At 43.7% G+C, this 13,870-nt stretch overlaps 1 protein-coding gene and 1 long non-coding RNA gene across 9 annotated transcripts in view; both read left to right on the top strand.

The window, feature by feature from the left end:
- The first annotated feature begins 8,979 nt into the window (after positions 1-8,979).
- Positions 8,980-11,665, top strand: LOC137157710 (uncharacterized). Its single transcript, XR_010921205.1, has 2 exons — positions 8,980-9,066; positions 11,007-11,665. It is a non-coding gene; the product is annotated as an uncharacterized lncRNA (long non-coding RNA).
- Positions 11,666-13,038: 1,373 nt separating this feature from the next.
- ARMH4 (armadillo like helical domain containing 4) overlaps positions 13,039-13,870 on the top strand; it is a 116,023-nt gene continuing 115,191 nt past the window's right edge. For all 8 annotated transcript variants that reach the window (XM_067554858.1, XM_067554862.1, XM_067554859.1 and 5 more), the window contains exon 1: positions 13,039-13,173. The gene's annotated coding sequence lies outside the window, so the exon portion shown is untranslated. The remainder of the gene's footprint in view (positions 13,174-13,870) is intronic.

Below are 13,870 nucleotides of genomic sequence, written 5' to 3'. Positions count from 1 at the left end.
AGTCAGGACTTATGAGCGCTGTTGTTCCTGGTCCTCACTCACTGTGTGATCTTGGGAATGTTGCAGTTTCCCCATGATAACAATTCTTAGCACTCAGCAGTGTTGTGGAGCTTAATTAAAGTATGCAACATGTTTTGAAAACTCAGGTGAAAGGTGCTATATAAATACAAAGCATAAAATGCCCATTTCAATCTTATATAATGAAAATACAAATATTGTTGCCAACTCTTACAGTTTTATCACAAGTCTTGCGCTATTTGGTGTTTTCCAACTCTTCGAATCATGTGATTATATAAGATTTTCAGCTTTCATTTTTAAAAAAAGTAAAAAAATAAGTTTCTAGCTCTTATGGTGCAGAGAAAAGCATGAAAATGTGAACGCCAAATGCTCAAAATTCAGAAAGCAAATTTTAAAGTACATATGATTTTTTTTAAGATTTCATGATTGGTAAGCTGATCTCATGATTTTTAGGATCTGACTTATGATTTTTGAACACGGGTTTGGCAATACTAGAATATCATTGTTTCATAGTATGATTCAGTAATATCAGCAATATACTAACACAATGTTAGAATATAGATTTATTTATATCTGTATGTATTGGCTAGAATTTATGTCGGTCATTTACTATTAAGGATTGTCACACTGTTTGTCATTGATTGTGTAATTTGGTAATATAGAAAACTATGCTGGCAATGCAAGTTCAAAACAACTGAAATATAACATGCAGCTAATCCACTGAATGCCCAAACTTTCTGGTTACTGCAGCTACAGAAACTGCCCCCTATTCTTAGGGGTGAGTAGCCCCTTCTTTGGCACCCACGAAATAGCACCTTATGCCTTTTGGTGTAGAGTATGTGATTCAGCCCTGCTCAATATGCACAAAGAGTAGACTGACCTACAGAGAGGAAGGATGGCACAATGGGTAGGGCACTGATTTGGGATATTTGGGTTCAAGTTCCTTTTCTACTACAGGCATTCTATGTGTCCTCGGGAACATCACTTTGTCTCTGTGCCTCAGTTCACCATCTGTAAAATGGGGGTAATAGCACTGTCCTACCTCATAGTGGGGTTGTGAGGATAAATGCATTGAAGATTGAGGTGCTCAGGCACTATGGTATTAGGTACCAGATAATTACCATAGATAGCCAGAGAACTTTTCCCAAATGTAGAGATCTGTCTGAATATAGATTAGCTAGGGAAGAACCGAAAATGATTTTGGCCTAAATGTGTGGGGATTCTCCTTAGATGACAGCTTCATTCCCCTCAGCCAGAAGAGAAACAACATATCAGACCAAAGAACCATTCTTCTTCCCCTTCCTCACAAAAAAGCAAGCTGATAGGGGAAGATGGGGACTCCCAGATATTCTGACAGTGGGACAGGCTGCCTTGCCCACATATGCATCCAGGGCTGTGTTTGGTGGGCAGAGGTTGGGAGGGGAAGCATCCTGAAAGTTGGCAATAGAAGAACATGAATGTAGGGAGTTCATTTGTGCAAGTGCTCTTTTTTAGACAGCTTCACAGAAATAGTTACTGAGGTTTTATTTCTTAGCAGAGTTTGTTGCTTTCCATTGGAGGCCAGACCTTCCTTCGAATAGAATTGTCTGTCACAGAGCCACCACCAAAAGCTTCCCAGAGTTTGCAAATAGATTATGCCATGTTAGACCCTTGCAAAATCATTAACTATTGAAACCAAAATCTTATCTAACACTTGGGGTAAACAAAACTCTGTTGTGAAGGGAGGGGAGGGTAAACGAGGATGGATGGTAGGGGAGGGACGAGAGATTCATGGGGTTTGGGCCCATGTGAGAGGATTAGGGGGGACATGGAATGAGTAGTGGGGGGAGTATGGGAGGGGTCAGTCTAAGCCCTTCTCCCAACCCTCTATGTTTATCTGGGATCTGGGGGACTCTGCATCTCTGGAGGGATCCTTGCCACCCCTGTGTGTGACCCATGGTCTAGAGGAACCATTCCCTTTATAGGGTATCTGAGCCCCTTCATGAATGAGTCAGGATACTAAATGCCTGAGAGAGTGGCAGATGAGAACACCTATTGAGAGGAATGATGCACTTCACACCTCCCAGAGTTATTCTTCCAGGCTGTTTTCATCTATATGGGGTGGCTTCATTCAGATGAAAATATTTCACTGAGATAAACGGGCCACCTCACACCTTTCTGAGCCTGCTGTGCTACAGATGGATGCGTAGAGCACCTTCCTCATACACTAGGCCCAGATTTGAGGTAGGAGCCCATCTTATATATATATATACTGCCCATCTACAAAAAAGGGAAGGAGGAGGATCTGGGGTACCACAGACCGGTCAGCCTCATCTCAGTCCCTGGAAAAATCAAAGAGCAGGAACTCAAGGAATCCATTTTGAGGCACTTGGTAGAGAAGAAGGTGATCAGGAACAGTCAGCATAGATGCACCAAGGGCAAGTCATACCTGACCAACCTGATTGCCTTCTATGATGAGATGACTGGTTCTGTGGACACGGGGAAAGCAGTGGACGTGATATACCTTGACTTTGTGGTCATCGGTGTGTTGGTCACCGATGTTTATCAGTGTAGGCTGTGTGCGTGTGTCCCTGTGTAGATGCTGTCCCAGCTCTGCTTTTGATACAGCTTCTGATACTGTCTCCCACAGTATTCTTATCAGCAAGTTAAAAAAGTATGGGTTGGATGAATGGACTATAAAGTGGATAGAAAGCTGGCTAGATCATCAGTCTCAACAGGTAGTGATCAACGGCTTGATGCCTAGTTGGCAGCCGGTAGCAAGCGGAGTGCCCCAGGGGTCAGTGCTGGTTCAACACCTTCATTAATGGTCTGGATGATGCGGTGGATTGCACCCTCAGCAAGTTTGCTGATGACACTAAGCTAGGGGTAGTGGTAGATACCCTGGAGGGTAGGAATAAGATACAGCGTGACGAGTGACCTAGACAAATTAGAGGATTGTGCCAAAGGAAATCTGATGAAGTTCAACAAGGACAAGTGCAGAGTCCTGCACTTACAATGGAAGAATCCCATGCACTGCTACAGACTGGGGATCGACTGGCTGGGCAGCAGTTCTGCAGAAAAGGACCTGAGGGTTACAGTGGACAAGAAGTTGGATATGAGACAACAGTGTGCCCTTATTGCCAACAAGGCTAATGGCATATTGGGCTGCATTAGTAGGAGCGTTGCCAGCATTTCGCGGGAAGTGATTATTCCCCTCTATTTGGCAATGGTGAGGCCACATTTGGAGTACTGTGTTCTGTTAGGGGCCCCTCACTACAGAAAGGATGTGGACAAATTGAAAACAGTCCAGCAGAGGGCAACAAAAATGATTTGAGGGCCGGAGCACATGACTTATGAGGAGAGGTTGAGGGAACTAGGCTTGTTTAGGATGTAGAAGAGAAGAATGAGGGGGGTTTTGATAATAGCCTTTAACTACCTGAAAGTGGGTTCCAGGGAGGATGGAGCTAGGCTGTTCTCAGTGGTGGTAGATGGCAGAACTAGGAGCAATGTCTCAAGTTGCAGTTGGGGAGGTCTAGGTTGGATATTAGGAAAAACTTTTTCACTAGGAGGGTGGTGAAGCACTGGAATGGGTTACCTAGGGAGGTGGTAGAATCTCCCTCCTTAGAGCTTTTTAAGGTGTGGCTTGAGAAAGCCCTAGCAGGGAAGATTTAGTTGGGGTTGGTCCTCCTTTTAGCAGGGGGTTGGACTAAATCACCTCCTGAGGTCCCTTTCAATCCTAATCTTCTATGATTCTAGGAGCACGGCATGTTCATGCTCCTGCCCTGTCCTGCATCCAGCTGGTATATGCACTCCTCCCAGCAGGAGGGAATGTTGGAGGAGTTGAAGCAGTGCTGGAGTACTGTAGAGGTATCTGAGCAGTCCAAGGGAATATGGGGAGTCAGAGCAGCAAGGGAAAATGTGGGATGTGATGGAACAGTGTATTGAACTGTAGGGTGGAAAGGGGGGCACAGCTGTGCAGTGGAGGTTGTTGAGGGCTTCATCTCTGTCCCACAAAAAAGCCCCATACTCTTCCAGCATCCTCTTCCTAGCTCTTCCGCCTATGGGTCCCATACTAACACCTGCCTCTGTGGGGAGGGAGGAGTGGCCTATGCTGTACAGGCAGAGAGACCGGAGTCAAGGAGATGTTGTGGCAGCAGTGGAGGGACTAACATGCAGCCAGTACATTCTATGGTTGGGGTAATCATTGCTAAGAAGCCAGATGTAGTGGAGTGTGAGAGCTGTGCTGGGCCTAACTATACCACATCTACACCTAACACAATGAATGCAACTGGAGTGCATGCAGATAAATGCTGGAATTCAAATCTGTGAATCACATCACAAATAATGGTACATTGTCTTAGAACTTCCTCATATCTACATCTTATGACCATGCTCCTTAATGAACCATTCCCAGTAGCTATTGCCAGCTCCAGGTGGCAGAACTAAGGATGGATCCTTAACTTTGAACTTCCTGCTTTTCAGAGGTTTAAATATAGTCATTCACCACATTCTGGAAGAGCATGAGGCAGCACTGGGCAACCTTAACTCTCTGTTAATGTGAAGATTTTGGGTTTTAATATGCATTAGAGTGAGGTCTTTTATCATGCAATGTATACACAGTAATGCTTTTATTATTTGTTTAAATATTGACAATGTGCATGGCACTGTACAAGACAGAAATCTGATATTGCTATTGCTCCAAAGAATTTACAGACTATACAAGGCTGATATAGATTAGACAGGATCCAACAAGCAACCCAGAGAACAGAATGACTACAGTTTGCTGCTTTTAAAAAAAACGCCCTACTATTGTTGACTTGCTATTTGTGCGTATCTTGAAAGGATGGAATCTTAGGGAGAGATTTGTATGAAGAGAGGTTGATGTGTTGAACAAAGCCCACCAGAAGTTTATAAAAATGGTGCAATTTAAATGAAAAACAATATTTCGTAAGTCTCACTGGAGAAGCAGCATAGAAAAAATGGAAATCATTTCTATAGTGCAATGCTGTGCTGTATAGAGTGGTTGCATTACTGAGTGTAGTGCAATCGTGGTGAAAATTGCTATTAGACTGTGTATGCCTGGGGGCAGAGTTAAGGGTACTTTCGTTTAACTCTGTAGTTGCTGGGGAGCTTAGATTTGAGTTTCCTGATTCTACACTTAAATGTAACCTTAAGGTTTACATTTTAGGTACATTTATTATTTTCTTTGTAAAAAGGAGAGGAAAATGTATCCCAATAAGTGGTTTGGCGAGTTTTTTTATGGCTGATGGAAACCTGTGTGCTAATTTGAATGTCAGAGCCTGAAAAATGGCTGAATGTCCATGTTGTCTGTATCAAGCCCTCAAATCTAGATTTGATCCAACTCGAAATACATCTGAGCCCATGCCTGGCCATGTGGGAACTAGATCCAAGATGCTTTTATTTGTCCAGGCTGCTTTCTAACAACAGTAGGTTCTAAAATCCCCTGAATTAATACATTGGCTGCTATCTGCTATGTTTGGTCTTTTCAAGGCAGTTGGCTAATGTGACTTGTTATGGAATATATGCTCCCTATTACTTTGAAGATGTCTGGTCTTATCTTAACTTGTGTAAAGCATTCCTAGATACCACAGTGAAAGGAATCTTATAAAGATTTGACATAATATATTTGACCTTGTGGCTGTTGAAATAATTAATTTGAAATCTAAATCCTGGACTAAGGAATAACTCAGCTAATATGTGATTAAAATACGGTAATGTCTAAACCTGAATTCTTTATTACTTGCTTCATCCAAAATCCTTTTTTATTTATGATTACTTGGCTTGATTTAGACCATTAATAACGGAAAAAAATTGCTTAAATGTGCTTTTTAAAACAAATCACAAGCCATAGTTGGAATATATTATGTGTCTTTTGAAAAATGATCTCCTAAATGTATTATTGTGGGGTTAGAAGAGATCAGAGTTTACATCGGATCACCTTACCATCCTAGTTGCCCTTGGAATTTTTTTCTTAAACAGCGTTAATCAATCACAGTTAACGTGTTCTGAAATGCAAGCAGCTGCTAGAAGTGTGGTTAATTTAATTTATGGTCTTCAGTGGGTATAGGAATTATCGGTAATAGAAGCCAAATAGCTTAAAATTATGCCACTGTTTCATAACAAATTTTATCTAGAGCATGCTGGTTTAATCAAGGAAGCTGCTCTAATAATGTGGAATGTAGTCCTGTTTTCCCTGGTATGTAACTGATCGAGAAACGGGAGTGCTGAACCATAAGACTCAGACTATAAATACTTTCAGGATGACAATGTAAATGAAGATAACTATTCACAGTCTCAGAAGGTAGGACAATGAAATTAGATATTAACAAGAATTTAGAGGAGAATAAAAATATAGCTCTATCCAACCCTCCAAAGAATGCTCCATGAACTTTGACCATTGACCTCAACTTGCCAACTCTTGACTTCAGTAATTTCCCATGATGAACATATCGGTACTGCTGATAATGAGGATTAGAGGTACTGGCCATCCCTTGTTGACAGTTATCTCTTTGCCCTGCCATTGCATCCTCCAGGGAAATAGTACTATTCACAGCTAGTTCTCTTTGGTGTGTGAATGAAATATGGGATGTCTTTATACGAGTACTTTGGAGAGTGGTTATTTCTAAGTTTTCTGGAAATAATTAGTTGCTGAGTTTATATCTTGCGACGCTGCTGACTGTAGAATCTGTTTTCAATACACGTGCCTTGAGACAGAAAGCCTAATAACTGTCTTAAAAGAAAATACAGCAAATGTTTGTTCTTTTAAAAATTGTTCTCTAACCTATTTACTAGAAATACACAGGTATACTTTGCAAATAAAATACAAAATAGATTCTCTACAAACAACTATAGACACAGTATATCGCTTGTGACAATGAAAAAATAAAACCAAAATCTTCAATTTTCAAGTAGACTAAGAATACTTGAATTCAGGTCACATATAGCAAATTATTTACTCTTTGACTGGAATCAAATTCAGGAGCTAAAATAACAAAATGTCAGATGAACTTGCTTTGCGATGTCACCCCAGCTCTCATACAGTCACATCAAAACTGTCTCGATTCTGATCTCAATTACACCAGGTGAGATCAAAGTCTGGCCCAATGGGTCCTCTCCTCTCTCTACTTTTAGCTCTTACTGCATCTCCTCTTCTATCTTAGTGATTCTTAATGTTGCAAAAATCTTTGAAGATACAAAGCCTGCAGTGCTATTATTATCTGCTGGTTTCCCCTATTACTGATTTTTCCCTGAGGCTTTTAATACTTTTTAATTTTCTCCCCCATTTCATTCATCTCTCCTTTCTCTTCAGATTTATTATTCTTACTGGGTTTTCCCCCTTTCAATCTGAGAAATTGCTCTCATCATTGTCACTCTGTTTTTGTAATTTTTCACTTATCTGGTCTTCCTTTTTCTTCCTCTCACTGGTTTTCTTCTCTTTTCCCTCTCATGTCTTTCCAGCGGGACCTCTCCATTTTCTGGTAGGAAACCAGCTATTTCAAGAGATTGACAGTGGGATTATACAACCTTTCACCGTTAGGCCAGGAGTTTCATTCCAGCCCAGTTTAGTATAATGACCAAAAGTCAGATGCCCAATCAAAATTCCCTTCCCCACAGCTGGTACTCAATATCTACCCTGTATCCCATTCCAAAAAGATGTCACCTTTCTTTTCAGCCTTGAGTAGCACCTCTGAAGCATTTATATGCTGACTGGGATGGCACCTCCTTTGAAGCACTGCTGCAGCCGGTGCAAATGATTCTAGGGTACATTTTGGACTAAGTTGGGGCGTGGACTGATGAGCAGAAACAGAGACACTCTTTCAAAGGAGGAAATTATGGTAGGAGAGCGAGGTTTGGGGGTGGGTACTATGAGGAAGCAGTGAGTTGGGAGGGATGCCAAAATCTTGCCTGTGCCATGGTTTTACTATGCAGCATTGGGCAAATCACTTAATCTCTCTGTGCCTTCAATTATAATCACCTGTAACATGAGGAGAATCCATCCTTCCCTCATACAGGGATTGTGAGGCTTAATTCATTACAGTTTGTGAAGCACTCAAATCCTTTGGTGATGAAAACCATAGGGAAGCATAAAAATAAATATGAGAAGTTCCTTGCCAATCAATGTTTCATTATACTTTCCCCTCCCTGTTTATTATAGTAGCCCCTGGAAATGGAAATTGAAAATCAACCAAACTGGAACCAGTCCCATTTTTCTTGTTGACATTCTCTTTAATATTAAACATTGCAAAAGACAGTTTTGTTGTAAGTCAGACCCATTTCTGTTCGAGTAATATTGTTATTCCCTGCATAACCTGAAAATAAATAAATAAACAAATAAAAATGTATATATCAGCACAAAAATAGTCACTGCAATGTCAGACTCCAAAAAGAACTTCAGAGTTAAGCTTGACTCTCTGTACTGAGGAAGAGGTCAGACTAGATAATCAGCATGGTCCTTTCTGGACTTAAAAATCTATGAATCACAAAGTGATTAACTGTTCATGGATTAGTATTTCTGGTGCTGTGACACAATTCCTTTAGGAAAAATTGAAGAGGAAGGACCTAATTAGTCAAGCAGGGGGCGGGGGGGGGGGGGGCAGTGTGTAAAAGATAAGGTGTCGCATTCCTGTGCTTCTGCCTTATCAAGACCAAAACCCACAAGTTAATAAAAACTGACAATGGGGAGGCATGGTCAAATCAAGTGAATTCAATAAAAAAAATGGGGCCACCATAAAGACTGTTATTCATTTTCATAGTTAATTAAATGGAAATGGCAGTTTTTTTAATCTATCGGAAGCGACTGCACAATGTAGGTTCAGCTTGCTGCAGAGTACCTTCAAAGTTACCTACAGTTTTCTACCAGAGATTTGCCATTCAACCCCATGGAAGTTTATAATAAGTCTGCACTTTCTTAGCTTCCCCCGTGAGCTCAGTTTTAAGATATCTGAATATGTCTCTCTACAGATCTTACACTTCCAAGATTTACCACAGCCCACTAGCAAACCTGAAAGGGACATGGCTTGTTTCATTCTTCAAGAGTGGCAGCTAATGGTGAGTTATTGTGTATGAAATGATAAGCACAATAATATGGTAGAGTTCTTTAAAGTGGAACACTCCAGTTGTCAGCGTATGCACAGATTAAAAAGCTGTTCCGATAAAGAGAAAAGGTCACTTAAAGAAAATTCTGAAAATAGTTAAAATGAAATAAAATGCTCTACTGGATAAAATTTCACCATTATCTGACATCACAAATAATGTTACAATGAGCTTCTGGTATCTGTGATGTAATAAGCTCAGATGTCGTAAATGAATCAGGAAATGCCAATAAGAGATCACAGAGGTTAAAGGCAACATTTAAATAATTAACATTTATTTTGGTGCTGAATGACAGACAGATTAATTATGGGGATATTTAGCACAGAAATCTGAGCACAACTCAATTTGGATTTTTGCTTTGCAATTCACCTTTAAATCACTGGGACACATCTCCACTAAGTGGAATTATTCTTCCCATTAAACAGCAGTAATTGTTATTAAATAACATTGAGCTTAATTGGTTCTCTAGGAAAGAGAGTACTGTCCCCATTTTACAGATGAGAAGAGAGAGTTTAAAGTGTGGTTCCGCATAGAAAAGTGTATCAAGGAGTTCATAGTCTATTTCAAATGTGCTCATCTTACAAGTAAATAGATGGGGGTGGGCTTTTGTCTAACTGCCAGCCCTGTAAACTCAACCTAAAATCAAGCTCAGTTCAGAGAATCTATTTGGATTCTTTCTTTCTTGTTCATCATCCTAACACTAATTAAAAGGGTGTCCAGGCTGTACTATGCCTTTGCAAGCCTACTAGCAATTACATTTTAGTAATTAGTTCCACAAGAAGAAACAGATTGCAGCTCACGCCATCTTAGTTTGGTTGGCTCTGCAATGCTCACAGGAGTAAGAAAGATATAAAAACCTATTTTTGTCACTTAAGTCAGCAGCTATGACTTGGAATACACACAGGGAGGAGATCTGCTGAGTAAGAAGGTGCCATTTTTATACAGTCACTTTCCAGAACAGGACTACACTTTACTGGCTTGCCCAAGGTCACACATGTCAGTTGCGGAGTCCTGACTCCCAGGTCCTCGCTCTAAGCTCTGTACGATACTCACTCCCTTTCATATATCTATTAAAAGGCATAAAATCAATGCAGTGAATACCAAAATACATTACACATTTATACTTTTCTAGAAATAAAATGCTGAAAAAACAAAGCAAACTCAGCTGAATATGAACCATCTGTCGATTCGCTGTAGCACTTGGATATTCTCCCACCCCTTCCCCATCCTACATATCAAGCTACAAAAGACTAATAATACAGCGTTAAATGGAAAAGGATACGCCACCCCAAAGCAAGTTAATCTTGTCATTCTGAGAGGTGCCTTGGGGTTTAGCTGTATGATTCCCATTAATGTTAAATGGAGTTGTATCGTCGAGCCCCCATAGAGAGCTTTAAAACTTTCCCCAAATATTTCAAAACTGGGTGCCTAAAGTCACATACTTCAATCCACAGACATGTAAATAAAAGTGGCCCAACTTTCAGGGGTGCAGAGCACCCATGGCTCCCGTCAATCTTTTAAATACATTTTAAAAAAAGTAAACCCTTTTAGTGGGGGTACTTCACATCCCATCTCTGGGCCTCAAAGCATAGCCATCCTGGCTATACTGAGGAAGACTGGATGGGATCCATTTGAAAGCTTGTCAATTTTGCTATTATTGGCTACTGAGTCACTCAAAGTACACGCCTCTTACTGGGCTAATATAGCTTGTCTGTCCACCACTCCCAGAGCCTGCTGGCTGAATGTATGTGACTCCAAGACTGAAGAGAAGTCCCTGACATGGCTGTGCAAAGTGCACCGACATGCTACGAGGCCAAGACTTTGTTTTTTGTCATGTGATTGTATGACTCTAAATCAGGGTAAATTAATGTTCTGATCCTGCTCTCTCTTTGCAGTTTTACATCAAGAAAGACAACATGGGCTTCTTCCTCTAGCCGTGCTGCTAGAATTGAGTATTGGGCCATGTGTATTTTCTTCTCTAGTTCCTGAACAAGGAGTGGATTGGAAAATCATTTCAAGAATTCTGGGCGCTACAATGGGGCATCAAACAATCACCTGTGCTGTTTAAAGCTGGTCCTGGCTATGCACATGAACATTTTTGTGAGGAAAACGGTGAAATGACTCAGTTGTCCTGTATACTGGGGTTAAGAAGGCTTAAAAACAAGAATATGACAAAACCAGAAAACATACAATGTGTGGGCTCAGAGGGATGACTATTCATTTTATGACCAGGAAAGGACTAATCAGATGTTTACCATTGAAATATGTATGGGACTAGTTCAAAATATAGGGTCTGCACAGATTGCGACTAGCATTTCTATATTAAAGAGAATAGCTTTTTTAAATTGTCCTTTACTTTTAGCTGGGCAAGACAAATTTCATGTTGGATTCATTTTGTTGGATTGCACCAGCATATTTACACTGTAAGACAAATTACTTTTCATTTTTATTACCTTCACTTGCACCACACTGTTTCATTCAAACAAAAGCTGTCATATTCCAAGGCTTGTACACAAGAGTATTCTCTATATGAAAAGTATGTCACCTCTGGATAGTTCTTCGTCTGCTGCCTCAAACCAGCAGCATCACTTTGACCACCACTTCCTACTGATGAGAGCACAATACTACTATGAGACATTAACTTGTCCGCAGTACATTCAAAAATACTTTTCCTTCTAACAATGACTTGAATACCAATGAAAGTTTAAAGAAACAGGACACTGTGATTGAGAGAAACTGACCTTCAGTGATTTACATGCTTAAGGAATTTTTTAGCAACGTTCCAATCTAAAGCCCACTGGTGTCATAAAGATAGAAGTAGGGATTAACGTAAGGCCTGCGGGATAGCATAGCTTCCCCTCCTTTCCCAGGCTTGGGTTAGCAGCCTCCCCCCACAGCTCCCCTCTTGTGACATGAGAGTTCCCCTTCCCATTGTTTGATCTCCTTCAGGGGTAATCAAGAAGTGGGATGTGGGCCAAATCTGGATGGCCAGATACTTTGGAAAGGACCCCGAAATCTTTTTATTTATTGTTATTTTTTTTTATTATGTTCTCTGGAGTCTGGACCTTGACTATACCGTGACCAAGAAATTTGGACCTTGACAAAAAATAATTGACTACCCCTTTAACCACTGCACGGGGCTAGGAGAGTGACTCCCAAGCACCTGCACCATGCCAAGGACAGCAGGACTGGGGCACAAGGAGGCAATCCACCTGTCTGATTCCCAAAAGCTCCCTTCTTCAGTCTTTGCCAGCCGTTGTCCAACTTGAGGTCTCACTGTATTTTCCTCGCACACGTTGTTACAGCAGCAACCCCTTTACGTAGGAAACGCGACGACGGCACCCGAATACAGCAGGGGCCAGCAGGCCAGGCGCTCAGTGGGTATCGTACCCCCACCCCCAGAGCTCAGTTTGTAATGAAAGCGGTGCCAGGGCACAAGCAATTTTTTTTTACATCCCTAACAGACAGCAAACCCAGGGGAGCCGGGGCTATGACCTGCCCAGCCTACAGATTCCGGGGCTCAGCTCTGGCACAAATGAAGCAGGGCCCCCACCCCTAGGCGACCCCTCCCAGGATCAGTTCCCTAGAGCCTGAGCCAGAAGCAAGGAACCGCTGGAGAGTTTGCACCTGTGACCCTGCTGCAGCTCGCCTGGAAGGGAATGGGGGGGGGCGGTGGCCACCCTGCAACATGGGAGCCGGGGACAAGCGCGGGGGGGGGCAGCCCGTGCGCAGCGGGATCTAGCTCGGGACTGGGGCGGGAGCAGGCGGCAAGTTCGGGCGGCTCCGATGTGGGGCGCCGCCGCGCGCGCGGGGGGTGGGGGGCGTGGCCCGCTTTTGCCTCCTGTCCAATCCTGGCGGGGCGGGGCCGGACGCCTTATGAATAAGAAATAGGGCCGGGCTCTCCCCTCCCCCCCCCAACTGTCTCTCCTCCCAGCCCAGCCCCCCCCAGCCTCGCGCACACTCCAGCACGGCCGGGCCGCGGGAGGATGCTGAGCGTTAGCCCCGACCGCTTCCCGCGCGCCTTGGCCGTGCTGCCCGGCTGAAGGGACGAGCGAGGCTCAGGTGAGGGGAGGGGGGTGAGGTGAGGTGAGGTGTGTGTGTGTGTGTGTGGGGGGGGGGGGGGATCTCAGCAGGGAGCCCCGAGGGACCGACGCTCCGCTGTGTTACCCGGCCCGAGGGATGCCGCCGCCGCCGCCTTTTGTGTGGGGCGCCTCTCCTCCTCCTCCCAGGGACCTCGCTCGGCTGCCGCCCCCCTTCGCCTCTCTGACCCCCCCCCCCGCCATAAAACCGCGGCCCCCGGCCTTGCCCTGCCCGTCCTCGCCCGGGCTTCGCGCAGACATCTCCCGCTCGCTGCGCGTGTGGCTCTGGTCGACGAGGCTGGGCTGCCGCCGCTGCCCGAGGGAGGCAGGTGCTCGGTCAGACATGGCCCCGTCACTGGGGAGAGCTGGGGTGGGCGGCCAGGGGGATGGGGAATAACCGCCCCCTGGCCGGTCCTGAGCGCCGGGGCCTGACGTTAGCCGGGGGAAGGAGCTGGCCCGCGGAGACTGCCCGAATAGTTTGTATTATTATTATTATTATTGTTGTTGTTTGCATCCTGGCCCCCCTCGCAGCTGCTGTCGTCAGGGCGGATTGGCGGCTCTCCCCGCCTGCCCCAGCTCGGTCGCCCCGCGGGAGCAGGTTTGGACAGTGCGCATTGCCATCGCAGTCCGATGTGTGTGCTCCCTGGACAGGAGGGGTTTGCACAGCAGCAGGCTGGGGG

Source organism: Emydura macquarii, unplaced genomic scaffold (genome assembly GCF_026122565.2).
Source record: "Emydura macquarii macquarii isolate MOO-44397 ecotype Brisbane River unplaced genomic scaffold, CSIRO-AGI_Emac_v2 contig_1551, whole genome shotgun sequence".
Taxonomy (NCBI): Eukaryota; Metazoa; Chordata; order Testudines; family Chelidae; genus Emydura; species Emydura macquarii.
This window is presented reverse-complemented; position numbering and strand designations above follow the sequence as displayed.